The sequence below is a fragment of the Conger conger genome, unplaced genomic scaffold (genome assembly GCF_963514075.1).
Source record: "Conger conger unplaced genomic scaffold, fConCon1.1 SCAFFOLD_79, whole genome shotgun sequence".
NCBI lineage: Eukaryota > Metazoa > Chordata > Actinopteri > Anguilliformes > Congridae > Conger > Conger conger.
This window is the reverse complement of record NW_026890533.1, coordinates 68,032-93,242: the sequence shown is the minus strand read 5'-3', so window position 1 is coordinate 93,242 and position 25,211 is coordinate 68,032. Positions and strand designations below refer to the sequence as shown.

General features: G+C 43.8%; 57 non-coding genes across 57 annotated transcripts; all 57 read right to left on the bottom strand.

The window, feature by feature from the left end:
• Positions 1-4,889: 4,889 nt before the first annotated feature.
• On the bottom strand, positions 4,890-5,008 carry LOC133120845 (5S ribosomal RNA). The gene has a single exon (XR_009707666.1). It is a non-coding gene; the product is annotated as a 5S ribosomal RNA (ribosomal RNA).
• A 139-nt stretch (positions 5,009-5,147) lies between these two features.
• LOC133121187 (5S ribosomal RNA) lies at positions 5,148-5,266 on the bottom strand. Its single transcript, XR_009707990.1, has one exon. It is a non-coding gene; the product is annotated as a 5S ribosomal RNA (ribosomal RNA).
• Positions 5,267-5,405: 139 nt separating this feature from the next.
• LOC133121145 (5S ribosomal RNA) lies at positions 5,406-5,524 on the bottom strand. Its single transcript, XR_009707951.1, has one exon. It is a non-coding gene; the product is annotated as a 5S ribosomal RNA (ribosomal RNA).
• Positions 5,525-5,663: 139 nt separating this feature from the next.
• On the bottom strand, positions 5,664-5,782 carry LOC133120843 (5S ribosomal RNA). The gene has a single exon (XR_009707664.1). It is a non-coding gene; the product is annotated as a 5S ribosomal RNA (ribosomal RNA).
• Positions 5,783-5,921: 139 nt separating this feature from the next.
• On the bottom strand, positions 5,922-6,040 carry LOC133121186 (5S ribosomal RNA). Its single transcript, XR_009707989.1, has one exon. It is a non-coding gene; the product is annotated as a 5S ribosomal RNA (ribosomal RNA).
• A 139-nt stretch (positions 6,041-6,179) lies between these two features.
• Positions 6,180-6,298, bottom strand: LOC133120842 (5S ribosomal RNA). The gene has a single exon (XR_009707663.1). It is a non-coding gene; the product is annotated as a 5S ribosomal RNA (ribosomal RNA).
• Positions 6,299-6,437: 139 nt separating this feature from the next.
• LOC133120841 (5S ribosomal RNA) lies at positions 6,438-6,556 on the bottom strand. The gene has a single exon (XR_009707662.1). It is a non-coding gene; the product is annotated as a 5S ribosomal RNA (ribosomal RNA).
• A 139-nt stretch (positions 6,557-6,695) lies between these two features.
• LOC133120840 (5S ribosomal RNA) lies at positions 6,696-6,814 on the bottom strand. Its single transcript, XR_009707661.1, has one exon. It is a non-coding gene; the product is annotated as a 5S ribosomal RNA (ribosomal RNA).
• Positions 6,815-6,953: 139 nt separating this feature from the next.
• LOC133120839 (5S ribosomal RNA) lies at positions 6,954-7,072 on the bottom strand. Its single transcript, XR_009707660.1, has one exon. It is a non-coding gene; the product is annotated as a 5S ribosomal RNA (ribosomal RNA).
• A 139-nt stretch (positions 7,073-7,211) lies between these two features.
• On the bottom strand, positions 7,212-7,330 carry LOC133120838 (5S ribosomal RNA). The gene has a single exon (XR_009707659.1). It is a non-coding gene; the product is annotated as a 5S ribosomal RNA (ribosomal RNA).
• Positions 7,331-7,469: 139 nt separating this feature from the next.
• Positions 7,470-7,588, bottom strand: LOC133120837 (5S ribosomal RNA). The gene has a single exon (XR_009707658.1). It is a non-coding gene; the product is annotated as a 5S ribosomal RNA (ribosomal RNA).
• Positions 7,589-7,727: 139 nt separating this feature from the next.
• LOC133120836 (5S ribosomal RNA) lies at positions 7,728-7,846 on the bottom strand. Its single transcript, XR_009707657.1, has one exon. It is a non-coding gene; the product is annotated as a 5S ribosomal RNA (ribosomal RNA).
• A 139-nt stretch (positions 7,847-7,985) lies between these two features.
• LOC133120835 (5S ribosomal RNA) lies at positions 7,986-8,104 on the bottom strand. Its single transcript, XR_009707656.1, has one exon. It is a non-coding gene; the product is annotated as a 5S ribosomal RNA (ribosomal RNA).
• A 139-nt stretch (positions 8,105-8,243) lies between these two features.
• On the bottom strand, positions 8,244-8,362 carry LOC133120834 (5S ribosomal RNA). Its single transcript, XR_009707655.1, has one exon. It is a non-coding gene; the product is annotated as a 5S ribosomal RNA (ribosomal RNA).
• Positions 8,363-8,501: 139 nt separating this feature from the next.
• On the bottom strand, positions 8,502-8,620 carry LOC133120832 (5S ribosomal RNA). Its single transcript, XR_009707653.1, has one exon. It is a non-coding gene; the product is annotated as a 5S ribosomal RNA (ribosomal RNA).
• A 139-nt stretch (positions 8,621-8,759) lies between these two features.
• Positions 8,760-8,878, bottom strand: LOC133120831 (5S ribosomal RNA). The gene has a single exon (XR_009707652.1). It is a non-coding gene; the product is annotated as a 5S ribosomal RNA (ribosomal RNA).
• Positions 8,879-9,017: 139 nt separating this feature from the next.
• LOC133120830 (5S ribosomal RNA) lies at positions 9,018-9,136 on the bottom strand. The gene has a single exon (XR_009707651.1). It is a non-coding gene; the product is annotated as a 5S ribosomal RNA (ribosomal RNA).
• Positions 9,137-9,275: 139 nt separating this feature from the next.
• LOC133121185 (5S ribosomal RNA) lies at positions 9,276-9,394 on the bottom strand. Its single transcript, XR_009707988.1, has one exon. It is a non-coding gene; the product is annotated as a 5S ribosomal RNA (ribosomal RNA).
• Positions 9,395-9,533: 139 nt separating this feature from the next.
• On the bottom strand, positions 9,534-9,652 carry LOC133120829 (5S ribosomal RNA). The gene has a single exon (XR_009707650.1). It is a non-coding gene; the product is annotated as a 5S ribosomal RNA (ribosomal RNA).
• Positions 9,653-9,791: 139 nt separating this feature from the next.
• Positions 9,792-9,910, bottom strand: LOC133120828 (5S ribosomal RNA). The gene has a single exon (XR_009707649.1). It is a non-coding gene; the product is annotated as a 5S ribosomal RNA (ribosomal RNA).
• A 139-nt stretch (positions 9,911-10,049) lies between these two features.
• LOC133120827 (5S ribosomal RNA) lies at positions 10,050-10,168 on the bottom strand. The gene has a single exon (XR_009707648.1). It is a non-coding gene; the product is annotated as a 5S ribosomal RNA (ribosomal RNA).
• A 139-nt stretch (positions 10,169-10,307) lies between these two features.
• On the bottom strand, positions 10,308-10,426 carry LOC133121183 (5S ribosomal RNA). The gene has a single exon (XR_009707986.1). It is a non-coding gene; the product is annotated as a 5S ribosomal RNA (ribosomal RNA).
• A 139-nt stretch (positions 10,427-10,565) lies between these two features.
• On the bottom strand, positions 10,566-10,684 carry LOC133120826 (5S ribosomal RNA). The gene has a single exon (XR_009707647.1). It is a non-coding gene; the product is annotated as a 5S ribosomal RNA (ribosomal RNA).
• Positions 10,685-10,823: 139 nt separating this feature from the next.
• Positions 10,824-10,942, bottom strand: LOC133120825 (5S ribosomal RNA). The gene has a single exon (XR_009707646.1). It is a non-coding gene; the product is annotated as a 5S ribosomal RNA (ribosomal RNA).
• A 139-nt stretch (positions 10,943-11,081) lies between these two features.
• On the bottom strand, positions 11,082-11,200 carry LOC133121074 (5S ribosomal RNA). Its single transcript, XR_009707884.1, has one exon. It is a non-coding gene; the product is annotated as a 5S ribosomal RNA (ribosomal RNA).
• A 139-nt stretch (positions 11,201-11,339) lies between these two features.
• On the bottom strand, positions 11,340-11,458 carry LOC133120824 (5S ribosomal RNA). The gene has a single exon (XR_009707645.1). It is a non-coding gene; the product is annotated as a 5S ribosomal RNA (ribosomal RNA).
• Positions 11,459-11,597: 139 nt separating this feature from the next.
• On the bottom strand, positions 11,598-11,716 carry LOC133120823 (5S ribosomal RNA). The gene has a single exon (XR_009707644.1). It is a non-coding gene; the product is annotated as a 5S ribosomal RNA (ribosomal RNA).
• A 139-nt stretch (positions 11,717-11,855) lies between these two features.
• Positions 11,856-11,974, bottom strand: LOC133120821 (5S ribosomal RNA). Its single transcript, XR_009707642.1, has one exon. It is a non-coding gene; the product is annotated as a 5S ribosomal RNA (ribosomal RNA).
• Positions 11,975-17,777: 5,803 nt separating this feature from the next.
• On the bottom strand, positions 17,778-17,896 carry LOC133120820 (5S ribosomal RNA). Its single transcript, XR_009707641.1, has one exon. It is a non-coding gene; the product is annotated as a 5S ribosomal RNA (ribosomal RNA).
• Positions 17,897-18,035: 139 nt separating this feature from the next.
• LOC133120819 (5S ribosomal RNA) lies at positions 18,036-18,154 on the bottom strand. The gene has a single exon (XR_009707640.1). It is a non-coding gene; the product is annotated as a 5S ribosomal RNA (ribosomal RNA).
• Positions 18,155-18,293: 139 nt separating this feature from the next.
• LOC133120818 (5S ribosomal RNA) lies at positions 18,294-18,412 on the bottom strand. The gene has a single exon (XR_009707639.1). It is a non-coding gene; the product is annotated as a 5S ribosomal RNA (ribosomal RNA).
• Positions 18,413-18,551: 139 nt separating this feature from the next.
• Positions 18,552-18,670, bottom strand: LOC133120817 (5S ribosomal RNA). Its single transcript, XR_009707638.1, has one exon. It is a non-coding gene; the product is annotated as a 5S ribosomal RNA (ribosomal RNA).
• A 139-nt stretch (positions 18,671-18,809) lies between these two features.
• On the bottom strand, positions 18,810-18,928 carry LOC133120816 (5S ribosomal RNA). Its single transcript, XR_009707637.1, has one exon. It is a non-coding gene; the product is annotated as a 5S ribosomal RNA (ribosomal RNA).
• Positions 18,929-19,067: 139 nt separating this feature from the next.
• LOC133120815 (5S ribosomal RNA) lies at positions 19,068-19,186 on the bottom strand. The gene has a single exon (XR_009707636.1). It is a non-coding gene; the product is annotated as a 5S ribosomal RNA (ribosomal RNA).
• Positions 19,187-19,325: 139 nt separating this feature from the next.
• Positions 19,326-19,444, bottom strand: LOC133121182 (5S ribosomal RNA). Its single transcript, XR_009707985.1, has one exon. It is a non-coding gene; the product is annotated as a 5S ribosomal RNA (ribosomal RNA).
• Positions 19,445-19,583: 139 nt separating this feature from the next.
• On the bottom strand, positions 19,584-19,702 carry LOC133120814 (5S ribosomal RNA). Its single transcript, XR_009707635.1, has one exon. It is a non-coding gene; the product is annotated as a 5S ribosomal RNA (ribosomal RNA).
• A 139-nt stretch (positions 19,703-19,841) lies between these two features.
• LOC133120813 (5S ribosomal RNA) lies at positions 19,842-19,960 on the bottom strand. The gene has a single exon (XR_009707634.1). It is a non-coding gene; the product is annotated as a 5S ribosomal RNA (ribosomal RNA).
• Positions 19,961-20,099: 139 nt separating this feature from the next.
• Positions 20,100-20,218, bottom strand: LOC133121181 (5S ribosomal RNA). Its single transcript, XR_009707984.1, has one exon. It is a non-coding gene; the product is annotated as a 5S ribosomal RNA (ribosomal RNA).
• A 139-nt stretch (positions 20,219-20,357) lies between these two features.
• Positions 20,358-20,476, bottom strand: LOC133120812 (5S ribosomal RNA). Its single transcript, XR_009707633.1, has one exon. It is a non-coding gene; the product is annotated as a 5S ribosomal RNA (ribosomal RNA).
• Positions 20,477-20,615: 139 nt separating this feature from the next.
• On the bottom strand, positions 20,616-20,734 carry LOC133120810 (5S ribosomal RNA). The gene has a single exon (XR_009707631.1). It is a non-coding gene; the product is annotated as a 5S ribosomal RNA (ribosomal RNA).
• Positions 20,735-20,873: 139 nt separating this feature from the next.
• On the bottom strand, positions 20,874-20,992 carry LOC133120809 (5S ribosomal RNA). Its single transcript, XR_009707630.1, has one exon. It is a non-coding gene; the product is annotated as a 5S ribosomal RNA (ribosomal RNA).
• A 139-nt stretch (positions 20,993-21,131) lies between these two features.
• On the bottom strand, positions 21,132-21,250 carry LOC133120808 (5S ribosomal RNA). The gene has a single exon (XR_009707629.1). It is a non-coding gene; the product is annotated as a 5S ribosomal RNA (ribosomal RNA).
• A 139-nt stretch (positions 21,251-21,389) lies between these two features.
• LOC133120807 (5S ribosomal RNA) lies at positions 21,390-21,508 on the bottom strand. Its single transcript, XR_009707628.1, has one exon. It is a non-coding gene; the product is annotated as a 5S ribosomal RNA (ribosomal RNA).
• A 139-nt stretch (positions 21,509-21,647) lies between these two features.
• On the bottom strand, positions 21,648-21,766 carry LOC133121179 (5S ribosomal RNA). The gene has a single exon (XR_009707983.1). It is a non-coding gene; the product is annotated as a 5S ribosomal RNA (ribosomal RNA).
• A 139-nt stretch (positions 21,767-21,905) lies between these two features.
• Positions 21,906-22,024, bottom strand: LOC133120806 (5S ribosomal RNA). Its single transcript, XR_009707627.1, has one exon. It is a non-coding gene; the product is annotated as a 5S ribosomal RNA (ribosomal RNA).
• Positions 22,025-22,163: 139 nt separating this feature from the next.
• LOC133120805 (5S ribosomal RNA) lies at positions 22,164-22,282 on the bottom strand. Its single transcript, XR_009707626.1, has one exon. It is a non-coding gene; the product is annotated as a 5S ribosomal RNA (ribosomal RNA).
• A 139-nt stretch (positions 22,283-22,421) lies between these two features.
• On the bottom strand, positions 22,422-22,540 carry LOC133121178 (5S ribosomal RNA). Its single transcript, XR_009707982.1, has one exon. It is a non-coding gene; the product is annotated as a 5S ribosomal RNA (ribosomal RNA).
• A 139-nt stretch (positions 22,541-22,679) lies between these two features.
• On the bottom strand, positions 22,680-22,798 carry LOC133120804 (5S ribosomal RNA). The gene has a single exon (XR_009707625.1). It is a non-coding gene; the product is annotated as a 5S ribosomal RNA (ribosomal RNA).
• A 139-nt stretch (positions 22,799-22,937) lies between these two features.
• On the bottom strand, positions 22,938-23,056 carry LOC133120803 (5S ribosomal RNA). The gene has a single exon (XR_009707624.1). It is a non-coding gene; the product is annotated as a 5S ribosomal RNA (ribosomal RNA).
• Positions 23,057-23,195: 139 nt separating this feature from the next.
• On the bottom strand, positions 23,196-23,314 carry LOC133120802 (5S ribosomal RNA). Its single transcript, XR_009707623.1, has one exon. It is a non-coding gene; the product is annotated as a 5S ribosomal RNA (ribosomal RNA).
• A 139-nt stretch (positions 23,315-23,453) lies between these two features.
• LOC133120801 (5S ribosomal RNA) lies at positions 23,454-23,572 on the bottom strand. The gene has a single exon (XR_009707622.1). It is a non-coding gene; the product is annotated as a 5S ribosomal RNA (ribosomal RNA).
• A 139-nt stretch (positions 23,573-23,711) lies between these two features.
• LOC133120799 (5S ribosomal RNA) lies at positions 23,712-23,830 on the bottom strand. Its single transcript, XR_009707620.1, has one exon. It is a non-coding gene; the product is annotated as a 5S ribosomal RNA (ribosomal RNA).
• A 139-nt stretch (positions 23,831-23,969) lies between these two features.
• On the bottom strand, positions 23,970-24,088 carry LOC133120798 (5S ribosomal RNA). Its single transcript, XR_009707619.1, has one exon. It is a non-coding gene; the product is annotated as a 5S ribosomal RNA (ribosomal RNA).
• A 139-nt stretch (positions 24,089-24,227) lies between these two features.
• LOC133121177 (5S ribosomal RNA) lies at positions 24,228-24,346 on the bottom strand. Its single transcript, XR_009707981.1, has one exon. It is a non-coding gene; the product is annotated as a 5S ribosomal RNA (ribosomal RNA).
• A 139-nt stretch (positions 24,347-24,485) lies between these two features.
• On the bottom strand, positions 24,486-24,604 carry LOC133120797 (5S ribosomal RNA). The gene has a single exon (XR_009707618.1). It is a non-coding gene; the product is annotated as a 5S ribosomal RNA (ribosomal RNA).
• A 139-nt stretch (positions 24,605-24,743) lies between these two features.
• Positions 24,744-24,862, bottom strand: LOC133120796 (5S ribosomal RNA). The gene has a single exon (XR_009707617.1). It is a non-coding gene; the product is annotated as a 5S ribosomal RNA (ribosomal RNA).
• A 139-nt stretch (positions 24,863-25,001) lies between these two features.
• On the bottom strand, positions 25,002-25,120 carry LOC133121176 (5S ribosomal RNA). The gene has a single exon (XR_009707980.1). It is a non-coding gene; the product is annotated as a 5S ribosomal RNA (ribosomal RNA).
• Positions 25,121-25,211: the final 91 nt, after the last annotated feature.

Below are 25,211 nucleotides of genomic sequence, written 5' to 3'. Positions count from 1 at the left end.
ACTATATTTGTATATACTCTGTTGTGTCTTATTTTAAAATCATTATTTTCACATTCACTTCCGTTGTATTTGACATTCAAATTATCCCACATTTCTTTTTGGTTTAAGTCTGGAAATATTCCTCCCCAAAATTTTTCAGACGTTGGCTCTTTAATTTCATTCTCTGTCATTACTTTGTATATATGTTTAACTTTCATTGTTTTTAGTTCCATTCTCATTGTATTCCCTTCGACAGTCAACTCAGGAAACTTTACCGAGTCTTCTTTTCTTTTCCCAATCCCGTCATTTATTAATTTTACCCACTCTCTGGGTATACTCTCTTTTATTTTCATAAAAACATTTTTCACAGTTCCAAATCTTATCTCTTCGTTATACTCACGTACGGTGTCAAATATCGCCTGTACAGGTAAAAACCCCGGTTTCACTTCATACATATACTCTTTCACCTGTCCTAAACCTGCACCAATAAAAGCCTTATTGTACAGTACATTGCCATCATTCATCACTTTCTGGTTAAGAAAAACCGGGTGATTTAAAACCGTATCCACCTCTTCACATCCGTACTTTGCCTTTTTAATCATTCCCGCCCATGCTTCCAACACCTCCCTGTAAAAATTGGGAATATTCTCCATTAGTGTTTTTTTAAAACTCATGAGTAAGCCATAGTCCTTACAACCTCCACTTTGGTCTAGAAAATCTTTAAAAAAGTCCTTCCAACCATAGTCAACCGTTCCAAACAGGTATTTTTGAATGGTCTTTATTCTTATGGCCTTCTTTTTTAGTTTCAGGTCTATCAATCTTAATCCTCCCATTTTGTGTTCAGCCATTAGGGTTTTGTGTGATATTTTCACCCCTTTCCCATCCCATAAAAAGTTTGACATTATTCCGTTTATTTCATTTGTTACCCATTCTGGCATGTCAAGTACTCCTAATGCGTATATAAGCTTTGATGTCATCAATGTGTTACATACAATTACTTTCCCTTTTAGATGTAGGCCCCTTTGTTTCCAAAAGTTCAGTGTTTGCTTTATTTTATTCACACACCCTGTCCACGTCAAATCCCTAGCCTCCTTTTCGTTGCTTCCTATATTTATGCCCAAGATCTTAATAAAATCTTTTGCAATTTTAAAATCTATTCCACATCCCTTTCTTTCAACTCTACCTACATACATCATTTTGGATTTATTTACATTTATTTTTGCCCCCGATGCTCTACCATAAGTATGCATCAGTTCCATGATCCGTTTGACACTATCTTCATCTTTCACAGTGAAGGTAGTGTCATCCGCATACTGATAAACAAGGCTACAGCCTCCACTCGGTATGCTTACCCCTCTTATCCCTCCGTCACTTTTCACCAGGTCTGCCAGCGGTTCTGCAGAGATACAATATAGTAACGCAGATAGGGGACAGCCTTGCCTCACCGATCTTTCTAATGGGAAAGTATCCGTTAAAACTCCGTTACATTTCACACAGCTTTTAGCATTTCTATATAAAAGCTCTATCCAAGTCACCATTCTTTTCCCAAAACCATATTTTCTCATTGTTTCTGTTAAATATTCATGTTCCACCCTGTCAAAGGCTTTGTTCAGATCAACTGCCAACACAATGCCACCTTCGTTTTTGTTTGTATTCATATATTTCACCACATCTCTTATTGAACAGCTGATGTCTGCTATGTCTCTTCCTGGGACACTGTATGTTTGTGTTGGGGCGATTATGCTCCCCAGCACCCCTTTTAACCTGTTCGCCAATACTTTTGCCACTATTTTGTAGTCGCTATTCAGCAGGCTTATAGGCCGGTAATTTTCTAGCCTATGCCTGCTTCCTTGATTTTTATAAATTATAGTTATGACTCCCGTTGCCATTGACTCCGGGACCACCTCCTTATCCTCCATGTATCTGAGTACGTCCAGTAAAATTGGCGCTAGGATATCAACAAACGCTTTGTAAAAATCGTTTGGCAAACCATCTAATCCCGGGCTTTTACGAGCTTGGGCGCTCATTATTGCCGTTTTAATTTCATCCAATTCAATTGTTTTGTCACAGTCCTCACTCTCTCCCTCAGATATTCTCATTCTTACCTTCTCTAATACTCTCTCCCTACTCTCCTTGTCACTGCCAGTTTTTTTAAAAAGGTTTTTATAAAAGGCCTCAACAATCTCTAGGACACCTACAAGATCATTAACTTTCTCACCCTTTTCATCTTCTAGTTCTTCAATTCTGTTTTTCGTTTGCCGCTTTTTTTCCATACCAAGGAAGAAGGAAGTACACTTCTCCCCTTCTATCACATTCTTTGCCTTACTCCTCATTATAGCCCCCATACATCTTCTCTCCTCATGCGTCTGCAGCTCCGCCCTTAATTTAACATACTCCTCTATGTTATAGTCATTTTCATCCTCTGACCTCTCCATCTCTCTTAGCATTCTCTCTCTAATTTCCTTTTCCTTTATCTTTTCTTTAAAATTCCTATGCTTTGCATATCTTATACTTACTTTTTTAATTTTAGCTTTAAGGGCCTCCCACCATAGGCCAATGTCTATGCCTTTTACTTCATTTTCAAGTTCCTCTCTAATGCACTTCTCAATTATTTCTCTATACCCTCTCTCTTTTAATAGGCATACATTTAGACACCACGTCCCGCCTTTTTGTTTCTCTTGCCCTACACCTATCATTACTGACAGCACAGCGTGATCGCTAATCGTTATAAATTCATATTGCGCGTTTTTAAAATCATTTACACTACTGTCTTTTATCAGGCATAAATCAATCCTGCTTTGTTTTAATTCACCCATCACCACCTGCCTTCTCGAAAAAACTTTTTTCGCTGGGTTTTCTAATCTCCACACATCCATCAGTCTATTATCTGTCATAATGCTATATAATTCTCGACGTGACGTGTCCCATTTAAAATTGGCACATCGCGAAGCATCCAGCCTACTACACCACACATTAAAATCCCCAATTACAATACAGTTTCCTATACATAGAGGTTTTAATTGTTTAAAAAATTCTCTTCTCTCTGCCTCTATATTTGGCGCATATATATTAATCAGTTTGTACACTTTATCTTGGTATTCAAAGTCAATTACGATAACCCGCCCGCTCGTATCATTATATGTTTTTTTGATGTTTCGCACAAAGCCATTTTTTATTAAGATAGCAACCCCACACGACCGTTCGCTACCATTGTTTGCAAAAATCATTCCGTCCCATCTTTTCCCCATTTCATCCACTTTGCTGTCATCCCAATTCGTTTCTTGTAAACACATTATCTCAGAGTTACAGACAGTTTTTGTTTGTTCAAACTTTGTCATATTCCTTACACCGTTTACATTTAGTGATGTTATTTTAACCATTGTTATAAGACAGTTTATGAAATAACATCTATAATTGAAATGCTTTTTTCTTTACCTTTCCCCCCTTGTCTCGTCCTTTCCCGTATTTCCCAGTCGTGTCCAGTCCTCTTTTCCTCGCAGCCAGAACCTGCGCCGTTAAAACTCTCGCCTCCTCGTCCGTGTCTGTCAGGCTGTCCATGTCCTGGCTCTCCGGCATTGCGTCGTCCGTTATTTCCTTCTTCTCTTCGTTTTCCTTCTCCTTTTCCCCTTCCACTGCCTCTTTCTCTTCTTTTTTTCCCTCCGCGGGAGCCGCTCTCGCCGTCTTTCCGCGCGTCTCGGTCTCTCGCCGCCCTCCACTCCTCTCCCGTACAGACTCTCGGACCCTTCGTTCTCCCACTTCTCTCTCCACGACAGCAGTCTCTCCTTCTTCCTCCTCCTCCTCCATCTCCCCCTCGATCTGAGAGGAGTCTTCCTCATTTTCTTCCTCTCTTTCCGCGCATCCGCATTCGCTTTTTTTTCCAAAGCAAGTTTCACATAGGTTTATGCACTCTCGTGCATAGTGTCCCTGTCTTCCACATTTAAAGCATTTAAAATCCGGACATTCTCTCAGTATGTGCCCCGGCTGCACACATAGCCTGCACACCTTTAGCTGCCTGTCGTGTATAACTCGGAAGAACTGTAGCCCTTCCATGGTCTCAAACTTTGTTGAGTACGGCAATGATTTTACCGACTCATTGAATTTTACTCTCAGAAATCTTGTGCCGTCCGCGATATCCGTTCCCGGCCACATCCTTCTCTTAATCGGCGATAGCGCCCTTACTCCCCATTCGGTTAACTTGTTTACGATTTCTTTGTCTTCGATGTATGTGGGCAGATTTAGGAAGGAGACCATCAGCTCATCGTTGACTATCTCCCTGGCCATGATTCTACAGTTTTTAATTTTAAAACCGTCCATCAGCCTTTCTTTCCCTTTCACATTATTCATCGTTATTTCATACTTTTTCGCCGCTTTAAAACGACACCCGATCACGTTCCCACATACATCTCTCGTTGCTCTTAATAATTCCATCATGGATATCATCTCTTCTCCTTCTATTTCAACACTCAAGGTAAGAGCTTTGTCAAATATTCTCACCGGTGTCTCCGTCTTTCCTTCCTTCGTGTTCGTATCTTTTCTTGCTGCCGTCTTCGATTTATCCGTCTCCATTTTCTTCGCTTTTGTTCCCCCAAACAGCAAAGCTGTCGGGGGGGAGCGAGCCAACCGTAGGCAATATGTATTTTTTGAAACTTTTGCGATTTCCCAACTTTTTCAGCAAAAACAAACGCAGCTGACCAAACAATTCGCAGCTTCGCGCGTCTCCAATCACTTCCGGTCTCACGAGATCTGGCGTTCTCGCGGTGTGGCCGTAAGCGAAGACCCGGCAGTCAGCGAGAGCTCTCATGAATAAACGCCTAGAAACTAACTTTGTATAATTCTTTTTTAAGGAAGTAAGGTCGTTATTTCAAACAATGTCCAAAATACGATAATTTACATTGATTTCGCTGGTAAAATGCTCACAGCACCTGGTATTCCCAGGCGGTCTCCCATCCAAGTACTAACCAGGCCCGACGTTGCTTAGCTTCCGAGATCAGACGAGATCGGGCGTTCTCAGCGCGGTGTGGCCGTAAGCGAAGACCCGGCAGTCAGCGAGAGCTCTCATGAATAAACGCCTAGAAACTAACTTTGTATAATTCTTTTTTAAGGAAGTAAGGTCGTTATTTCAAACAATGTCCAAAATACGATAATGTACATTGATTTCGCTGGTAAAATGCTCACAGCACCTGGTATTCCCAGGCTGTCTCCCATCCAAGTACTAACCAGGCCCGACGTTGCTTAGCTTCCGAGATCAGACGAGATCGGGCGTTCTCAGCGCGGTGTGGCCGTAAGCGAAGACCCGGCAGTCAGCGAGAGCTCTCATGAATAAACGCCTAGAAACTAACTTTGTATAATTCTTTTTTAAGGAAGTAAGGTCGTTATTTCAAACAATGTCCAAAATACGATAATTTACATTGATTTCGCTGGTAAAATGCTCACAGCACCTGGTATTCCCAGGCGGTCTCCCATCCAAGTACTAACCAGGCCCGACGTTGCTTAGCTTCCGAGATCAGACGAGATCCGGCGTTCTCAGCGCGGTGTGGCCGTAAGCGAAGACCCGGCAGTCAGCGAGAGCTCTCATGAATAAACGCCTAGAAACTAACTTTGTATAATTCTTTTTTAAGGAAGTAAGGTCGTTATTTCAAACAATGTCCAAAATACGATAATGTACATTGATTTCGCTGGTAAAATGCTCACAGCACCTGGTATTCCCAGGCGGTCTCCCATCCAAGTACTAACCAGGCCCGACGTTGCTTAGCTTCCGAGATCAGACGAGATCGGGCGTTCTCAGCGCGGTGTGGCCGTAAGCGAAGACCCGGCAGTCAGCGAGAGCTCTCATGAATAAACGCCTAGAAACTAACTTTGTATAATTCTTTTTTAAGGAAGTAAGGTCGTTATTTCAAACAATGTCCAAAATACGATAATTTACATTGATTTCGCTGGTAAAATGCTCACAGCACCTGGTATTCCCAGGCTGTCTCCCATCCAAGTACTAACCAGGCCCGACGTTGCTTAGCTTCCGAGATCAGACGAGATCGGGCGTTCTCAGCGCGGTGTGGCCGTAAGCGAAGACCCGGCAGTCAGCGAGAGCTCTCATGAATAAACGCCTAGAAACTAACTTTGTATAATTCTTTTTTAAGGAAGTAAGGTCGTTATTTCAAACAATGTCCAAAATACGATAATTTACATTGATTTCGCTGGTAAAATGCTCACAGCACCTGGTATTCCCAGGCGGTCTCCCATCCAAGTACTAACCAGGCCCGACGTTGCTTAGCTTCCGAGATCAGACGAGATCGGGCGTTCTCAGCGCGGTGTGGCCGTAAGCGAAGACCCGGCAGTCAGCGAGAGCTCTCATGAATAAACGCCTAGAAACTAACTTTGTATAATTCTTTTTTAAGGAAGTAAGGTCGTTATTTCAAACAATGTCCAAAATACGATAATGTACATTGATTTCGCTGGTAAAATGCTCACAGCACCTGGTATTCCCAGGCGGTCTCCCATCCAAGTACTAACCAGGCCCGACGTTGCTTAGCTTCCGAGATCAGACGAGATCGGGCGTTCTCAGCGCGGTGTGGCCGTAAGCGAAGACCCGGCAGTCAGCGAGAGCTCTCATGAATAAACGCCTAGAAACTAACTTTGTATAATTCTTTTTTAAGGAAGTAAGGTCGTTATTTCAAACAATGTCCAAAATACGATAATGTACATTGATTTCGCTGGTAAAATGCTCACAGCACCTGGTATTCCCAGGCGGTCTCCCATCCAAGTACTAACCAGGCCCGACGTTGCTTAGCTTCCGAGATCAGACGAGATCGGGCGTTCTCAGCGCGGTGTGGCCGTAAGCGAAGACCCGGCAGTCAGCGAGAGCTCTCATGAATAAACGCCTAGAAACTAACTTTGTATAATTCTTTTTTAAGGAAGTAAGGTCGTTATTTCAAACAATGTCCAAAATACGATAATTTACATTGATTTCGCTGGTAAAATGCTCACAGCACCTGGTATTCCCAGGCGGTCTCCCATCCAAGTACTAACCAGGCCCGACGTTGCTTAGCTTCCGAGATCAGACGAGATCGGGCGTTCTCAGCGCGGTGTGGCCGTAAGCGAAGACCCGGCAGTCAGCGAGAGCTCTCATGAATAAACGCCTAGAAACTAACTTTGTATAATTCTTTTTTAAGGAAGTAAGGTCGTTATTTCAAACAATGTCCAAAATACGATAATTTACATTGATTTCGCTGGTAAAATGCTCACAGCACCTGGTATTCCCAGGCGGTCTCCCATCCAAGTACTAACCAGGCCCGACGTTGCTTAGCTTCCGAGATCAGACGAGATCGGGCGTTCTCAGCGCGGTGTGGCCGTAAGCGAAGACCCGGCAGTCAGCGAGAGCTCTCATGAATAAACGCCTAGAAACTAACTTTGTATAATTCTTTTTTAAGGAAGTAAGGTCGTTATTTCAAACAATGTCCAAAATACGATAATGTACATTGATTTCGCTGGTAAAATGCTCACAGCACCTGGTATTCCCAGGCGGTCTCCCATCCAAGTACTAACCAGGCCCGACGTTGCTTAGCTTCCGAGATCAGACGAGATCGGGCGTTCTCAGCGCGGTGTGGCCGTAAGCGAAGACCCGGCAGTCAGCGAGAGCTCTCATGAATAAACGCCTAGAAACTAACTTTGTATAATTCTTTTTTAAGGAAGTAAGGTCGTTATTTCAAACAATGTCCAAAATACGATAATTTACATTGATTTCGCTGGTAAAATGCTCACAGCACCTGGTATTCCCAGGCGGTCTCCCATCCAAGTACTAACCAGGCCCGACGTTGCTTAGCTTCCGAGATCAGACGAGATCGGGCGTTCTCAGCGCGGTGTGGCCGTAAGCGAAGACCCGGCAGTCAGCGAGAGCTCTCATGAATAAACGCCTAGAAACTAACTTTGTATAATTCTTTTTTAAGGAAGTAAGGTCGTTATTTCAAACAATGTCCAAAATACGATAATTTACATTGATTTCGCTGGTAAAATGCTCACAGCACCTGGTATTCCCAGGCGGTCTCCCATCCAAGTACTAACCAGGCCCGACGTTGCTTAGCTTCCGAGATCAGACGAGATCGGGCGTTCTCAGCGCGGTGTGGCCGTAAGCGAAGACCCGGCAGTCAGCGAGAGCTCTCATGAATAAACGCCTAGAAACTAACTTTGTATAATTCTTTTTTAAGGAAGTAAGGTCGTTATTTCAAACAATGTCCAAAATACGATAATTTACATTGATTTCGCTGGTAAAATGCTCACAGCACCTGGTATTCCCAGGCGGTCTCCCATCCAAGTACTAACCAGGCCCGACGTTGCTTAGCTTCCGAGATCAGACGAGATCGGGCGTTCTCAGCGCGGTGTGGCCGTAAGCGAAGACCCGGCAGTCAGCGAGAGCTCTCATGAATAAACGCCTAGAAACTAACTTTGTATAATTCTTTTTTAAGGAAGTAAGGTCGTTATTTCAAACAATGTCCAAAATACGATAATTTACATTGATTTCGCTGGTAAAATGCTCACAGCACCTGGTATTCCCAGGCGGTCTCCCATCCAAGTACTAACCAGGCCCGACGTTGCTTAGCTTCCGAGATCAGACGAGATCGGGCGTTCTCAGCGCGGTGTGGCCGTAAGCGAAGACCCGGCAGTCAGCGAGAGCTCTCATGAATAAACGCCTAGAAACTAACTTTGTATAATTCTTTTTTAAGGAAGTAAGGTCGTTATTTCAAACAATGTCCAAAATACGATAATTTACATTGATTTCGCTGGTAAAATGCTCACAGCACCTGGTATTCCCAGGCGGTCTCCCATCCAAGTACTAACCAGGCCCGACGTTGCTTAGCTTCCGAGATCAGACGAGATCGGGCGTTCTCAGCGCGGTGTGGCCGTAAGCGAAGACCCGGCAGTCAGCGAGAGCTCTCATGAATAAACGCCTAGAAACTAACTTTGTATAATTCTTTTTTAAGGAAGTAAGGTCGTTATTTCAAACAATGTCCAAAATACGATAATTTACATTGATTTCGCTGGTAAAATGCTCACAGCACCTGGTATTCCCAGGCGGTCTCCCATCCAAGTACTAACCAGGCCCGACGTTGCTTAGCTTCCGAGATCAGACGAGATCGGGCGTTCTCAGCGCGGTGTGGCCGTAAGCGAAGACCCGGCAGTCAGCGAGAGCTCTCATGAATAAACGCCTAGAAACTAACTTTGTATAATTCTTTTTTAAGGAAGTAAGGTCGTTATTTCAAACAATGTCCAAAATACGATAATGTACATTGATTTCGCTGGTAAAATGCTCACAGCACCTGGTATTCCCAGGCTGTCTCCCATCCAAGTACTAACCAGGCCCGACGTTGCTTAGCTTCCGAGATCAGACGAGATCGGGCGTTCTCAGCGCGGTGTGGCCGTAAGCGAAGACCCGGCAGTCAGCGAGAGCTCTCATGAATAAACGCCTAGAAACTAACTTTGTATAATTCTTTTTTAAGGAAGTAAGGTCGTTATTTCAAACAATGTCCAAAATACGATAATTTACATTGATTTCGCTGGTAAAATGCTCACAGCACCTGGTATTCCCAGGCGGTCTCCCATCCAAGTACTAACCAGGCCCGACGTTGCTTAGCTTCCGAGATCAGACGAGATCGGGCGTTCTCAGCGCGGTGTGGCCGTAAGCGAAGACCCGGCAGTCAGCGAGAGCTCTCATGAATAAACGCCTAGAAACTAACTTTGTATAATTCTTTTTTAAGGAAGTAAGGTCGTTATTTCAAACAATGTCCAAAATACGATAATGTACATTGATTTCGCTGGTAAAATGCTCACAGCACCTGGTATTCCCAGGCGGTCTCCCATCCAAGTACTAACCAGGCCCGACGTTGCTTAGCTTCCGAGATCAGACGAGATCGGGCGTTCTCAGCGCGGTGTGGCCGTAAGCGAAGACCCGGCAGTCAGCGAGAGCTCTCATGAATAAACGCCTAGAAACTAACTTTGTATAATTCTTTTTTAAGGAAGTAAGGTCGTTATTTCAAACAATGTCCAAAATACGATAATGTACATTGATTTCGCTGGTAAAATGCTCACAGCACCTGGTATTCCCAGGCGGTCTCCCATCCAAGTACTAACCAGGCCCGACGTTGCTTAGCTTCCGAGATCAGACGAGATCGGGCGTTCTCAGCGCGGTGTGGCCGTAAGCGAAGACCCGGCAGTCAGCGAGAGCTCTCATGAATAAACGCCTAGAAACTAACTTTGTATAATTCTTTTTTAAGGAAGTAAGGTCGTTATTTCAAACAATGTCCAAAATACGATAATTTACATTGATTTCGCTGGTAAAATGCTCACAGCACCTGGTATTCCCAGGCTGTCTCCCATCCAAGTACTAACCAGGCCCGACGTTGCTTAGCTTCCGAGATCAGACGAGATCGGGCGTTCTCAGCGCGGTGTGGCCGTAAGCGAAGACCCGGCAGTCAGCGAGAGCTCTCATGAATAAACGCCTAGAAACTAACTTTGTATAATTCTTTTTTAAGGAAGTAAGGTCGTTATTTCAAACAATGTCCAAAATACGATAATTTACATTGATTTCGCTGGTAAAATGCTCACAGCACCTGGTATTCCCAGGCGGTCTCCCATCCAAGTACTAACCAGGCCCGACGTTGCTTAGCTTCCGAGATCAGACGAGATCGGGCGTTCTCAGCGCGGTGTGGCCGTAAGCGAAGACCCGGCAGTCAGCGAGAGCTCTCATGAATAAACGCCTAGAAACTAACTTTGTATAATTCTTTTTTAAGGAAGTAAGGTCGTTATTTCAAACAATGTCCAAAATACGATAATGTACATTGATTTCGCTGGTAAAATGCTCACAGCACCTGGTATTCCCAGGCGGTCTCCCATCCAAGTACTAACCAGGCCCGACGTTGCTTAGCTTCCGAGATCAGACGAGATCGGGCGTTCTCAGCGCGGTGTGGCCGTAAGCGAAGACCCGGCAGTCAGCGAGAGCTCTCATGAATAAACGCCTAGAAACTAACTTTGTATAATTCTTTTTTAAGGAAGTAAGGTCGTTATTTCAAACAATGTCCAAAATACGATAATGTACATTGATTTCGCTGGTAAAATGCTCACAGCACCTGGTATTCCCAGGCGGTCTCCCATCCAAGTACTAACCAGGCCCGACATTGCTTAGCTTCCGAGATCAGACGAGATCGGGCGTTCTCAGCGCGGTGTGGCCGTAAGCGAAGACCCGGCAGTCAGCGAGAGCTCTCATGAATAAACGCCTAGAAACTAACTTTGTATAATTCTTTTTTAAGGAAGTAAGGTCGTTATTTCAAACAATGTCCAAAATACGATAATGTACATTGATTTCGCTGGTAAAATGCTCACAGCACCTGGTATTCCCAGGCGGTCTCCCATCCAAGTACTAACCAGGCCCGACGTTGCTTAGCTTCCGAGATCAGACGAGATCGGGCGTTCTCAGCGCGGTGTGGCCGTAAGCGAAGACCCGGCAGTCAGCGAGAGCTCTCATGAATAAACGCCTAGAAACTAACTTTGTATAATTCTTTTTTAAGGAAGTAAGGTCGTTATTTCAAACAATGTCCAAAATACGATAACTTACATTGATTTCGCTGGTAAAATGCTCACAGCACCTGGTATTCCCAGGCGGTCTCCCATCCAAGTACTAACCAGGCCCGACGTTGCTTAGCTTCCGAGATCAGACGAGATCGGGCGTTCTCAGCGCGGTGTGGCCGTAAGCGAAGACCCGGCAGTCAGCGAGAGCTCTCATGAATAAACGCCTAGAAACTAACTTTGTATAATTCTTTTTTAAGGAAGTAAGGTCGTTATTTCAAACAATGTCCAAAATACGATAACTTACATTGATTTCGCTGGTAAAATGCTCACAGCACCTGGTATTCCCAGGCGGTCTCCCATCCAAGTACTAACCAGGCCCGACGTTGCTTAGCTTCCGAGATCAGACGAGATCGGGCGTTCTCAGCGCGGTGTGGCCGTAAGCGAAGACCCGGCAGTCAGCGAGAGCTCTCATGAATAAACGCCTAGAAACTAACTTTGTATAATTCTTTTTTAAGGAAGTAAGGTCGTTATTTCAAACAATGTCCAAAATACGATAATTTACATTGATATCGCTGGTAAAATGCTCACAGCACCTGGTATTCCCAGGCGGTCTCCCATCCAAGTACTAACCAGGCCCGACGTTGCTTAGCTTCCGAGATCAGACGAGATCGGGCGTTCTTTTTTTTTTTTTTATAAAAATTTTATTTTCCATATTTACATTTTACATTTTAAAAACTTTTAGGACAAAACAAACAAAAAGAATAATTTCACATTATACATCATATACATCATACATACTTCATTTTTCTATTATATCCATTATATACAGTTCATATCTGATGTTTATCCAATAAACTATTTACAAACCAAAATTTTAATAAATCATAATCCATACTACTTTAGAAATTAAATTGTATTTTCCCTTCATTAGTCACTGTCACAAAGTTACTGCCCTCAACAAACCATTCCGCAAAATCAATTTGTCCATATTCATACAACAATTTTATGTTTCTTTTTACCATTGATTCAAACAAGACCCATGCGCTGATTTTTTTCCCTTCAAAATGCGCCATATTTCTTCTTGAAATAATTGCGTATCTTGCATGACTCAGTACGTAGTTCAGTAGATTCATATTGCCTTTCTTTTTCCTTTTTTTCCACACACCAAACAAAATCAGTTTCCTCCATTCAAAGCGTCCAAAACATAATTCCACCCAATTTTTCACCAAACATTTTCTCAAATCAGAGTAAAAACTTTTCAGGTCCTCACATTCCAACATCATATGCAACAGAGTTTCTGGTTGTTCATTGCATACATCACATTCCCTTTTATTATTTTTATCAATTTGATGTAAAACTATATTTGTATATACTCTGTTGTGTCTTATTTTAAAATCATTATTTTCACATTCACTTCCGTTGTATTTGACATTCAAATTATCCCACATTTCTTTATGGTTTAAGTCTGGAAATATTCCTCCCCAAAATTTTCCAGACGTTGGCTCTTTAATTTCATTCTCTGTCATTACTTTGTATATATGTTTAACTTTCATTGTTTTTAGTTCCATTCTCATTGTATTCCCTTCGACAGTCAACTCAGGAAACTTTACCGATTCTTCTTTTCTTTTTCCAATCCCGTCATTTATTAATTTTACCCACTCTCTGGGTATACTCTCTTTTATTTTCATAAAAACATTTTTCACAGTTCCAAATCTTATTTCTTCGTTATACTCACGTACGGTGTCAAATATCGCCTGTACAGGTAAAAACCCCGGTTTCACTTCGTACATGTACTCTTTCACCTGTCCTAAACCTGCACCAATAAAAGCCTTATTGTACAGTATATTGCCATCATTCATCACTTTCTGGTTAAGAAAAACCGGGTGATTTAAAACCGTATCCACCTCTTCACATCCGTACTTTGCCTTTTTAATTATTCCCGCCCATGCTTCGAACACCTCCTTGTAAAAATTGGGAATATTCTCCGTTAGTGTTTTTTTAAAACTCATGAGTAAGCCATAGTCCTTACACCCTCCACTTTGGTCTAGAAAATCTTTAAAAAAGTTCTTCCAACCATACTCAACCGTTCCAAACAGGTATTTTTGAATGGTCTTTATTCTTATGGCCTTCTTCTTTAGTTTCAGATCTATCAATCTTAGTCCCCCCATTTTGTGTTCAGCCATTAGGGTTTTGTGTGATATTTTCACCCCTTTCCCATCCCATAAAAAGTTTGTCATTATTCCATTTATTTCATTTGTTACCCATTCTGGCATGTCAAGTACTCCTAATGCGTATATAAGCTTTGATGTCATCAATGTGTTACACACAATTACTTTCCCTTTTAGATGTAGGCCCCTTTGTTTCCAAAAGTTCAGTGTTTGCTTTATTTTATTCACACACCCTGTCCACGTCAAATCCCTAGCCTCCTTTTCGTTGCTTCCTATATTTATGCCCAAGATCTTAATAAAATCTTTTGCAATTTTAAAATCTATTCCACATCCCTTTCTTTCAACTCTACCTACATACATCATTTTGGATTTATTTACATTTATTTTTGCCCCCGATGCTCTACCATAAGTATGCATCAGTTCCATGATCCGTTTGACACTATCTTCATCTTTCACAGTGAAGGTAGTGTCATCCGCATACTGATAAACAAGGCTACAGCCTCCACTCGGTATGCTTACCCCTCTTATCCCTCCGTCACTTTTCACCAGGTCTGCCAGCGGTTCTGCAGAGATACAATATAGTAACGCAGATAGGGGACAGCCTTGCCTCACCGATCTTTCTAATGGGAAAGTATCCGTTAAAACTCCGTTACATTTCACACAGCTTTTAGCATTTCTATATAAAAGCTCTATCCAAGTCACCATTCTTTTCCCAAAACCATATTTTCTCATTGTTTCTGTTAAATATTCATGTTCCACCCTGTCAAAGGCTTTGTTCAGATCAACTGCCAACACAATGCCACCTTCGTTGTTGTTTGTATTCATATATTTCACCACATCTCTTATTGAGCAGCTGATGTCTGCTATGTCTCTTCCTGGGACACTGTATGTTTGTGTTGGGGCGATTATGCTCCCCAGCACCCCTTTTAACCTGTTCGCCAATACCTTCGCCACTATTTTGTAGTCACTATTCAGCAGGCTTATAGGCCGGTAATTTTCTAGCCTATGCCTGCTTCCTTGATTTTTATAAATTATAGTTATGACTCCTGTTGCCATTGACTCCGGGACCACCTCCTTATCCTCCATGTATCTGAATACGTCCAGTAAAATTGGCGCTAGGATATCAACAAACGTTTTGTAAAAATCGTTCGGCAAACCATCTAATCCCGGGCTTTTACGGGCTTGGGCGCTCATTATTGCGGTTTTAATTTCATCCACTTCAATTGTTTTGTCACAATCCTCACTCTCTCCCTCAGATATTCTCATTCTTACCTTCTCTAATACTCTCTCCCTACTCTCCTTGTCACTGCCAGTTTTTTTAAAAAGGTTTTTATAAAAGGCCTCAACAATCTCTAGGACACCTACAAGATCATTAACTTTCTCACCCTTTTCATCTTCTAGTTCTTCAATTCTGTTTTTCGTTTGCCGCTTTTTTTCCATACCAAGGAAGAAGGAAGTACACTTCTCCCCTTCTATCACATTCTTTGCCTTACTCCTCATTATAGCCCCCATACATCTTCTCTCCTCATGCGTCTGCAGCTCCGCCCTTAATTTAACATATTCTTCTATGTTATAGTCATTTTCATCCTCTGACCTCTCCATCTCTCTTAGCATTCTCTCTCTAAGTTCCTTTTCCTTTATCTTTTCTTTAAAATTCCTATGCTTTGCATATCTTATACTTACTTTTTTAATTTTAGCTTTAAGGGCCTCCCACCATAGGCCAATGTCTATGCCTTTTACTTCATTTTCAAGTTCCTCTCTAATGCACTTCTCAATTATTTCTCTATACCCTCTCTCTTTTAATAGGCATACATTTAGACACCACGTCCCGCCTTTTTGTTTCTCTTGCCCTACACCTATCATTACTGACAGCACAGCGTGATCGCTAATCGTTGTAAATTCATATTGCGCGTTTTTAAAATCATTTACACTACTGTCTTTTATCAGGCATAAATCAATCCTGCTTTGTTTTAATTCACCCATCACCACCTGCCTTCTCGAAAAAACTTTTTTCGCTGGGTTTTCTAATCTCCACACATCCATCAGTCTATTATCTGTCATAATGCTATATAATTCTCGACGTGACGTGTCCCATTTAAAATTGGCACATCGCGAAGCATCCAGCCTACTACACCACACATTGAAATCCCCAATTACAATACAGTTTCCTACACATAGAGGTTTTAATTGTTTAAAAAATTCTCTTCTCTCTGCCTCTATATTTGGCGCATATATATTAATCAGTTTGTACACTTTATCTTGGTATTCAAAGTCAATTACGATAACCCGCCCGCTCGTATCATTATATGTTTTTTTGATGTTTCGCACTAAGCCATTTTTTATTAAGATAGCAACCCCACACGACCGTTCGCTACCATTGTTTGCAAAAATCATTCCGTCCCATCTTTTCCCCATTTCATCCACTTTGCTGTCATCCCAATTCGTTTCTTGTAAACACATTATCTCAGAGTTACAGACAGTTTTTGTTTGTTCAAACTTTGTCATATTCCTTACACCGTTTACATTTAGTGATGTTATTTTAACCATTGTTACAAGACAGTTCATGAAATAACATCTATAATTGAAAAGCTTTTTTCTTTACCTTTCCCCCCTTGTCTCGTCCTTTCCCGTATTTCCCAGTCGTGTCCAGTCCTCTTTTCCTCGCAGCCAGAACCTGCGCCGTTAAAACTCTCGCCTCCTCGTCCGTGTCTGTCAGGCTGTCCATGTCCTGGCTCTCCGGCATTGCGTCGTCCGTTATTTCCTTCTTCTCTTCGTTTTCCTTCTCCTTTTCCCCTTCCACTGCCTCTTTCTCTTCTTTTTTCCCCACCGCGGGAGCCGCTCTCGCCGTCTTTCCGCGCGTCTCGGTCTCTCGCCGCCCTCCACTCCTCTCCCGTACAGACTCTCGGACCCTTCGTTCTCCCACTTCTCTCTCCACGACAGCAGTCTCTCCTTCTTCCTCCTCCTCCTCCATCTCCCCCTCGATCTGAGAGGAGTCTTCCTCATTTTCTTCCTCTCTTTCCGCGCATCCGCATTCGCTTTTTTTTCCAAAGCAAATTTCACATAGGTTTATGCACTCTCGTGCATAGTGTCCCTGTCTTCCACATTTAAAGCATTTAAAATCCGGACATTCTCTCAGTATGTGCCCCGGCTGCACACATAGCCTGCACACCTTTAGCTGCCTGTCGTGTATAACTCGGAAGAACTGTAGCCCTTCCATGGTCTCAAACTTTGTTGAGTACGGCAGTGATTTTACCGACTCATTGAATTTTACTCGCAGAAATCTTGTGCCGTCCGCGATATCCGTTCCCGGCCACATCCTTCTCTTAATCGGCGATAGCGCCCTTACTCCCCATTCGGTTAACTTGTTTACGATTTCTTTGTCTTCGATGTAAGTGGGCAGATTTAGGAAGGAGACCATCAACTCATCGTTGACTATCTCCCTGGCCATGATTCTACAGTTTTTAATTTTAAAACCGTCCATCAGCCTTTCTTTCCCTTTCACATTATTCATCGTTATTTCATACTTTTTCGCCGCTTTAAAACGACACCCGATCACGTTCCCACATACATCTCTCGTTGCTCTTAATAATTCCATCATGGATATCATCTCTTCTCCTTCTATTTCAACACTCAAGGTAAGAGCTTTGTCAAATATTCTCACCGGTGTCTCCGTCTTTCCTTCCTTCGTGTTCGTATTTTTTCTTGCTGCCGTCTTCGATTTATCCGTCTCCATTTTCTTCGCTTTTGTTCCCCCAAACAGCACAGCTGTCGGGGGGGAGCGAACCAACCGTAGGCAATATGTATTTATTGAAAGTTTTGCGATTTCCCAACTTTTTCCGCAAAAACAAACGCAGCTGACCAAACAATTCGCAGCTTCGCGCGTCTCCAATCACTTCCGGTCTCACGAGATCTGGCGTTCTCGCGGTGTGGCCGTAAGCGAAGACCCGGCAGTCAGCGAGAGCTCTCATGAATAAACGCCTAGAAACTAACTTTGTATAATTCTTTTTTAAGGAAGTAAGGTCGTTATTTCAAACAATGTCCAAAATACGATAATTTACATTGATTTCGCTGGTAAAATGCTCACAGCACCTGGTATTCCCAGGCGGTCTCCCATCCAAGTACTAACCAGGCCCGACGTTGCTTAGCTTCCGAGATCAGACGAGATCGGGCGTTCTCAGCGCGGTGTGGCCGTAAGCGAAGACCCGGCAGTCAGCGAGAGCTCTCATGAATAAACGCCTAGAAACTAACTTTGTATAATTCTTTTTTAAGGAAGTAAGGTCGTTATTTCAAACAATGTCCAAAATACGATAATGTACATTGATTTCGCTGGTAAAATGCTCACAGCACCTGGTATTCCCAGGCGGTCTCCCATCCAAGTACTAACCAGGCCCGACGTTGCTTAGCTTCCGAGATCAGACGAGATCGGGCGTTCTCAGCGCGGTGTGGCCGTAAGCGAAGACCCGGCAGTCAGCGAGAGCTCTCATGAATAAACGCCTAGAAACTAACTTTGTATAATTCTTTTTTAAGGAAGTAAGGTCGTTATTTCAAACAATGTCCAAAATACGATAATTTACATTGATTTCGCTGGTAAAATGCTCACAGCACCTGGTATTCCCAGGCGGTCTCCCATCCAAGTACTAACCAGGCCCGACGTTGCTTAGCTTCCGAGATCAGACGAGATCGGGCGTTCTCAGCGCGGTGTGGCCGTAAGCGAAGACCCGGCAGTCAGCGAGAGCTCTCATGAATAAACGCCTAGAAACTAACTTTGTATAATTCTTTTTTAAGGAAGTAAGGTCGTTATTTCAAACAATGTCCAAAATACGATAATTTACATTGATTTCGCTGGTAAAATGCTCACAGCACCTGGTATTCCCAGGCGGTCTCCCATCCAAGTACTAACCAGGCCCGACGTTGCTTAGCTTCCGAGATCAGACGAGATCGGGCGTTCTCAGCGCGGTGTGGCCGTAAGCGAAGACCCGGCAGTCAGCGAGAGCTCTCATGAATAAACGCCTAGAAACTAACTTTGTATAATTCTTTTTTAAGGAAGTAAGGTCGTTATTTCAAACAATGTCCAAAATACGATAATTTACATTGATTTCGCTGGTAAAATGCTCACAGCACCTGGTATTCCCAGGCGGTCTCCCATCCAAGTACTAACCAGGCCCGACGTTGCTTAGCTTCCGAGATCAGACGAGATCGGGCGTTCTCAGCGCGGTGTGGCCGTAAGCGAAGACCCGGCAGTCAGCGAGAGCTCTCATGAATAAACGCCTAGAAACTAACTTTGTATAATTCTTTTTTAAGGAAGTAAGGTCGTTATTTCAAACAATGTCCAAAATACGATAATTTACATTGATTTCGCTGGTAAAATGCTCACAGCACCTGGTATTCCCAGGCGGTCTCCCATCCAAGTACTAACCAGGCCCGACGTTGCTTAGCTTCCGAGATCAGACGAGATCGGGCGTTCTCAGCGCGGTGTGGCCGTAAGCGAAGACCCGGCAGTCAGCGAGAGCTCTCATGAATAAACGCCTAGAAACTAACTTTGTATAATTCTTTTTTAAGGAAGTAAGGTCGTTATTTCAAACAATGTCCAAAATACGATAATGTACATTGATTTCGCTGGTAAAATGCTCACAGCACCTGGTATTCCCAGGCTGTCTCCCATCCAAGTACTAACCAGGCCCGACGTTGCTTAGCTTCCGAGATCAGACGAGATCGGGCGTTCTCAGCGCGGTGTGGCCGTAAGCGAAGACCCGGCAGTCAGCGAGAGCTCTCATGAATAAACGCCTAGAAACTAACTTTGTATAATTCTTTTTTAAGGAAGTAAGGTCGTTATTTCAAACAATGTCCAAAATACGATAATTTACATTGATTTCGCTGGTAAAATGCTCACAGCACCTGGTATTCCCAGGCGGTCTCCCATCCAAGTACTAACCAGGCCCGACGTTGCTTAGCTTCCGAGATCAGACGAGATCGGGCGTTCTCAGCGCGGTGTGGCCGTAAGCGAAGACCCGGCAGTCAGCGAGAGCTCTCATGAATAAACGCCTAGAAACTAACTTTGTATAATTCTTTTTTAAGGAAGTAAGGTCGTTATTTCAAACAATGTCCAAAATACGATAATGTACATTGATTTCGCTGGTAAAATGCTCACAGCACCTGGTATTCCCAGGCGGTCTCCCATCCAAGTACTAACCAGGCCCGACGTTGCTTAGCTTCCGAGATCAGACGAGATCGGGCGTTCTCAGCGCGGTGTGGCCGTAAGCGAAGACCCGGCAGTCAGCGAGAGCTCTCATGAATAAACGCCTAGAAACTAACTTTGTATAATTCTTTTTTAAGGAAGTAAGGTCGTTATTTCAAACAATGTCCAAAATACGATAATTTACATTGATTTCGCTGGTAAAATGCTCACAGCACCTGGTATTCCCAGGCTGTCTCCCATCCAAGTACTAACCAGGCCCGACGTTGCTTAGCTTCCGAGATCAGACGAGATCGGGCGTTCTCAGCGCGGTGTGGCCGTAAGCGAAGACCCGGCAGTCAGCGAGAGCTCTCATGAATAAACGCCTAGAAACTAACTTTGTATAATTCTTTTTTAAGGAAGTAAGGTCGTTATTTCAAACAATGTCCAAAATACGATAATTTACATTGATTTCGCTGGTAAAATGCTCACAGCACCTGGTATTCCCAGGCGGTCTCCCATCCAAGTACTAACCAGGCCCGACGTTGCTTAGCTTCCGAGATCAGACGAGATCGGGCGTTCTCAGCGCGGTGTGGCCGTAAGCGAAGACCCGGCAGTCAGCGAGAGCTCTCATGAATAAACGCCTAGAAACTAACTTTGTATAATTCTTTTTTAAGGAAGTAAGGTCGTTATTTCAAACAATGTCCAAAATACGATAATGTACATTGATTTCGCTGGTAAAATGCTCACAGCACCTGGTATTCCCAGGCGGTCTCCCATCCAAGTACTAACCAGGCCCGACGTTGCTTAGCTTCCGAGATCAGACGAGATCGGGCGTTCTCAGCGCGGTGTGGCCGTAAGCGAAGACCCGGCAGTCAGCGAGAGCTCTCATGAATAAACGCCTAGAAACTAACTTTGTATAATTCTTTTTTAAGGAAGTAAGGTCGTTATTTCAAACAATGTCCAAAATACGATAATGTACATTGATTTCGCTGGTAAAATGCTCACAGCACCTGGTATTCCCAGGCGGTCTCCCATCCAAGTACTAACCAGGCCCGACGTTGCTTAGCTTCCGAGATCAGACGAGATCGGGCGTTCTCAGCGCGGTGTGGCCGTAAGCGAAGACCCGGCAGTCAGCGAGAGCTCTCATGAATAAACGCCTAGAAACTAACTTTGTATAATTCTTTTTTAAGGAAGTAAGGTCGTTATTTCAAACAATGTCCAAAATACGATAATTTACATTGATTTCGCTGGTAAAATGCTCACAGCACCTGGTATTCCCAGGCGGTCTCCCATCCAAGTACTAACCAGGCCCGACGTTGCTTAGCTTCCGAGATCAGACGAGATCGGGCGTTCTCAGCGCGGTGTGGCCGTAAGCGAAGACCCGGCAGTCAGCGAGAGCTCTCATGAATAAACGCCTAGAAACTAACTTTGTATAATTCTTTTTTAAGGAAGTAAGGTCGTTATTTCAAACAATGTCCAAAATACGATAATTTACATTGATTTCGCTGGTAAAATGCTCACAGCACCTGGTATTCCCAGGCGGTCTCCCATCCAAGTACTAACCAGGCCCGACGTTGCTTAGCTTCCGAGATCAGACGAGATCGGGCGTTCTCAGCGCGGTGTGGCCGTAAGCGAAGACCCGGCAGTCAGCGAGAGCTCTCATGAATAAACGCCTAGAAACTAACTTTGTATAATTCTTTTTTAAGGAAGTAAGGTCGTTATTTCAAACAATGTCCAAAATACGATAATGTACATTGATTTCGCTGGTAAAATGCTCACAGCACCTGGTATTCCCAGGCTGTCTCCCATCCAAGTACTAACCAGGCCCGACGTTGCTTAGCTTCCGAGATCAGACGAGATCGGGCGTTCTCAGCGCGGTGTGGCCGTAAGCGAAGACCCGGCAGTCAGCGAGAGCTCTCATGAATAAACGCCTAGAAACTAACTTTGTATAATTCTTTTTTAAGGAAGTAAGGTCGTTATTTCAAACAATGTCCAAAATACGATAATTTACATTGATTTCGCTGGTAAAATGCTCACAGCACCTGGTATTCCCAGGCGGTCTCCCATCCAAGTACTAACCAGGCCCGACGTTGCTTAGCTTCCGAGATCAGACGAGATCGGGCGTTCTCAGCGCGGTGTGGCCGTAAGCGAAGACCCGGCAGTCAGCGAGAGCTCTCATGAATAAACGCCTAGAAACTAACTTTGTATAATTCTTTTTTAAGGAAGTAAGGTCGTTATTTCAAACAATGTCCAAAATACGATAATGTACATTGATTTCGCTGGTAAAATGCTCACAGCACCTGGTATTCCCAGGCGGTCTCCCATCCAAGTACTAACCAGGCCCGACGTTGCTTAGCTTCCGAGATCAGACGAGATCGGGCGTTCTCAGCGCGGTGTGGCCGTAAGCGAAGACCCGGCAGTCAGCGAGAGCTCTCATGAATAAACGCCTAGAAACTAACTTTGTATAATTCTTTTTTAAGGAAGTAAGGTCGTTATTTCAAACAATGTCCAAAATACGATAATTTACATTGATTTCGCTGGTAAAATGCTCACAGCACCTGGTATTCCCAGGCTGTCTCCCATCCAAGTACTAACCAGGCCCGACGTTGCTTAGCTTCCGAGATCAGACGAGATCGGGCGTTCTCAGCGCGGTGTGGCCGTAAGCGAAGACCCGGCAGTCAGCGAGAGCTCTCATGAATAAACGCCTAGAAACTAACTTTGTATAATTCTTTTTTAAGGAAGTAAGGTCGTTATTTCAAACAATGTCCAAAATACGATAATGTACATTGATTTCGCTGGTAAAATGCTCACAGCACCTGGTATTCCCAGGCGGTCTCCCATCCAAGTACTAACCAGGCCCGACGTTGCTTAGCTTCCGAGATCAGACGAGATCGGGCGTTCTCAGCGCGGTGTGGCCGTAAGCGAAGACCCGGCAGTCAGCGAGAGCTCTCATGAATAAACGCCTAGAAACTAACTTTGTATAATTCTTTTTTAAGGAAGTAAGGTCGTTATTTCAAACAATGTCCAAAATACGATAATTTACATTGATTTCGCTGGTAAAATGCTCACAGCACCTGGTATTCCCAGGCGGTCTCCCATCCAAGTACTAACCAGGCCCGACGTTGCTTAGCTTCCGAGATCAGACGAGATCGGGCGTTCTCAGCGCGGTGTGGCCGTAAGCGAAGACCCGGCAGTCAGCGAGAGCTCTCATGAATAAACGCCTAGAAACTAACTTTGTATAATTCTTTTTTAAGGAAGTAAGGTCGTTATTTCAAACAATGTCCAAAATACGATAATTTACATTGATTTCGCTGGTAAAATGCTCACAGCACCTGGTATTCCCAGGCGGTCTCCCATCCAAGTACTAACCAGGCCCGACGTTGCTTAGCTTCCGAGATCAGACGAGATCGGGCGTTCTCAGCGCGGTGTGGCCGTAAGCGAAGACCCGGCAGTCAGCGAGAGCTCTCATGAATAAACGCCTAGAAACTAACTTTGTATAATTCTTTTTTAAGGAAGTAAGGTCGTTATTTCAAACAATGTCCAAAATACGATAATGTACATTGATTTCGCTGGTAAAATGCTCACAGCACCTGGTATTCCCAGGCGGTCTCCCATCCAAGTACTAACCAGGCCCGACGTTGCTTAGCTTCCGAGATCAGACGAGATCGGGCGTTCTCAGCGCGGTGTGGCCGTAAGCGAAGACCCGGCAGTCAGCGAGAGCTCTCATGAATAAACGCCTAGAAACTAACTTTGTATAATTCTTTTTTAAGGAAGTAAGGTCGTTATTTCAAACAATGTCCAAAATACGATAATTTACATTGATTTCGCTGGTAAAATGCTCACAGCACCTGGTATTCCCAGGCGGTCTCCCATCCAAGTACTAACCAGGCCCGACGTTGCTTAGCTTCCGAGATCAGACGAGATCGGGCGTTCTCAGCGCGGTGTGGCCGTAAGCGAAGACCCGGCAGTCAGCGAGAGCTCTCATGAATAAACGCCTAGAAACTAACTTTGTATAATTCTTTTTTAAGGAAGTAAGGTCGTTATTTCAAACAATGTCCAAAATACGATAATTTACATTGATTTCGCTGGTAAAATGCTCACAGCACCTGGTATTCCCAGGCGGTCTCCCATCCAAGTACTAACCAGGCCCGACGTTGCTTAGCTTCCGAGATCAGACGAGATCGGGCGTTCTCAGCGCGGTGTGGCCGTAAGCGAAGACCCGGCAGTCAGCGAGAGCTCTCATGAATAAACGCCTAGAAACTAACTTTGTATAATTCTTTTTTAAGGAAGTAAGGTCGTTATTTCAAACAATGTCCAAAATACGATAATGTACATTGATTTCGCTGGTAAAATGCTCACAGCACCTGGTATTCCCAGGCTGTCTCCCATCCAAGTACTAACCAGGCCCGACGTTGCTTAGCTTCCGAGATCAGACGAGATCGGGCGTTCTCAGCGCGGTGTGGCCGTAAGCGAAGACCCGGCAGTCAGCGAGAGCTCTCATGAATAAACGCCTAGAAACTAACTTTGTATAATTCTTTTTTAAGGAAGTAAGGTCGTTATTTCAAACAATGTCCAAAATACGATAATTTACATTGATTTCGCTGGTAAAATGCTCACAGCACCTGGTATTCCCAGGCGGTCTCCCATCCAAGTACTAACCAGGCCCGACGTTGCTTAGCTTCCGAGATCAGACGAGATCGGGCGTTCTCAGCGCGGTGTGGCCGTAAGCGAAGACCCGGCAGTCAGCGAGAGCTCTCATGAATAAACGCCTAGAAACTAACTTTGTATAATTCTTTTTTAAGGAAGTAAGGTCGTTATTTCAAACAATGTCCAAAATACGATAATGTACATTGATTTCGCTGGTAAAATGCTCACAGCACCTGGTATTCCCAGGCGGTCTCCCATCCAAGTACTAACCAGGCCCGACGTTGCTTAGCTTCCGAGATCAGACGAGATCGGGCGTTCTCAGCGCGGTGTGGCCGTAAGCGAAGACCCGGCAGTCAGCGAGAGCTCTCATGAATAAACGCCTAGAAACTAACTTTGTATAATTCTTTTTTAAGGAAGTAAGGTCGTTATTTCAAACAATGTCCAAAATACGATAATTTACATTGATTTCGCTGGTAAAATGCTCACAGCACCTGGTATTCCCAGGCTGTCTCCCATCCAAGTACTAACCAGGCCCGACGTTGCTTAGCTTCCGAGATCAGACGAGATCGGGCGTTCTCAGCGCGGTGTGGCCGTAAGCGAAGACCCGGCAGTCAGCGAGAGCTCTCATGAATAAACGCCTAGAAACTAACTTTGTATAATTCTTTTTTAAGGAAGTAAGGTCGTTATTT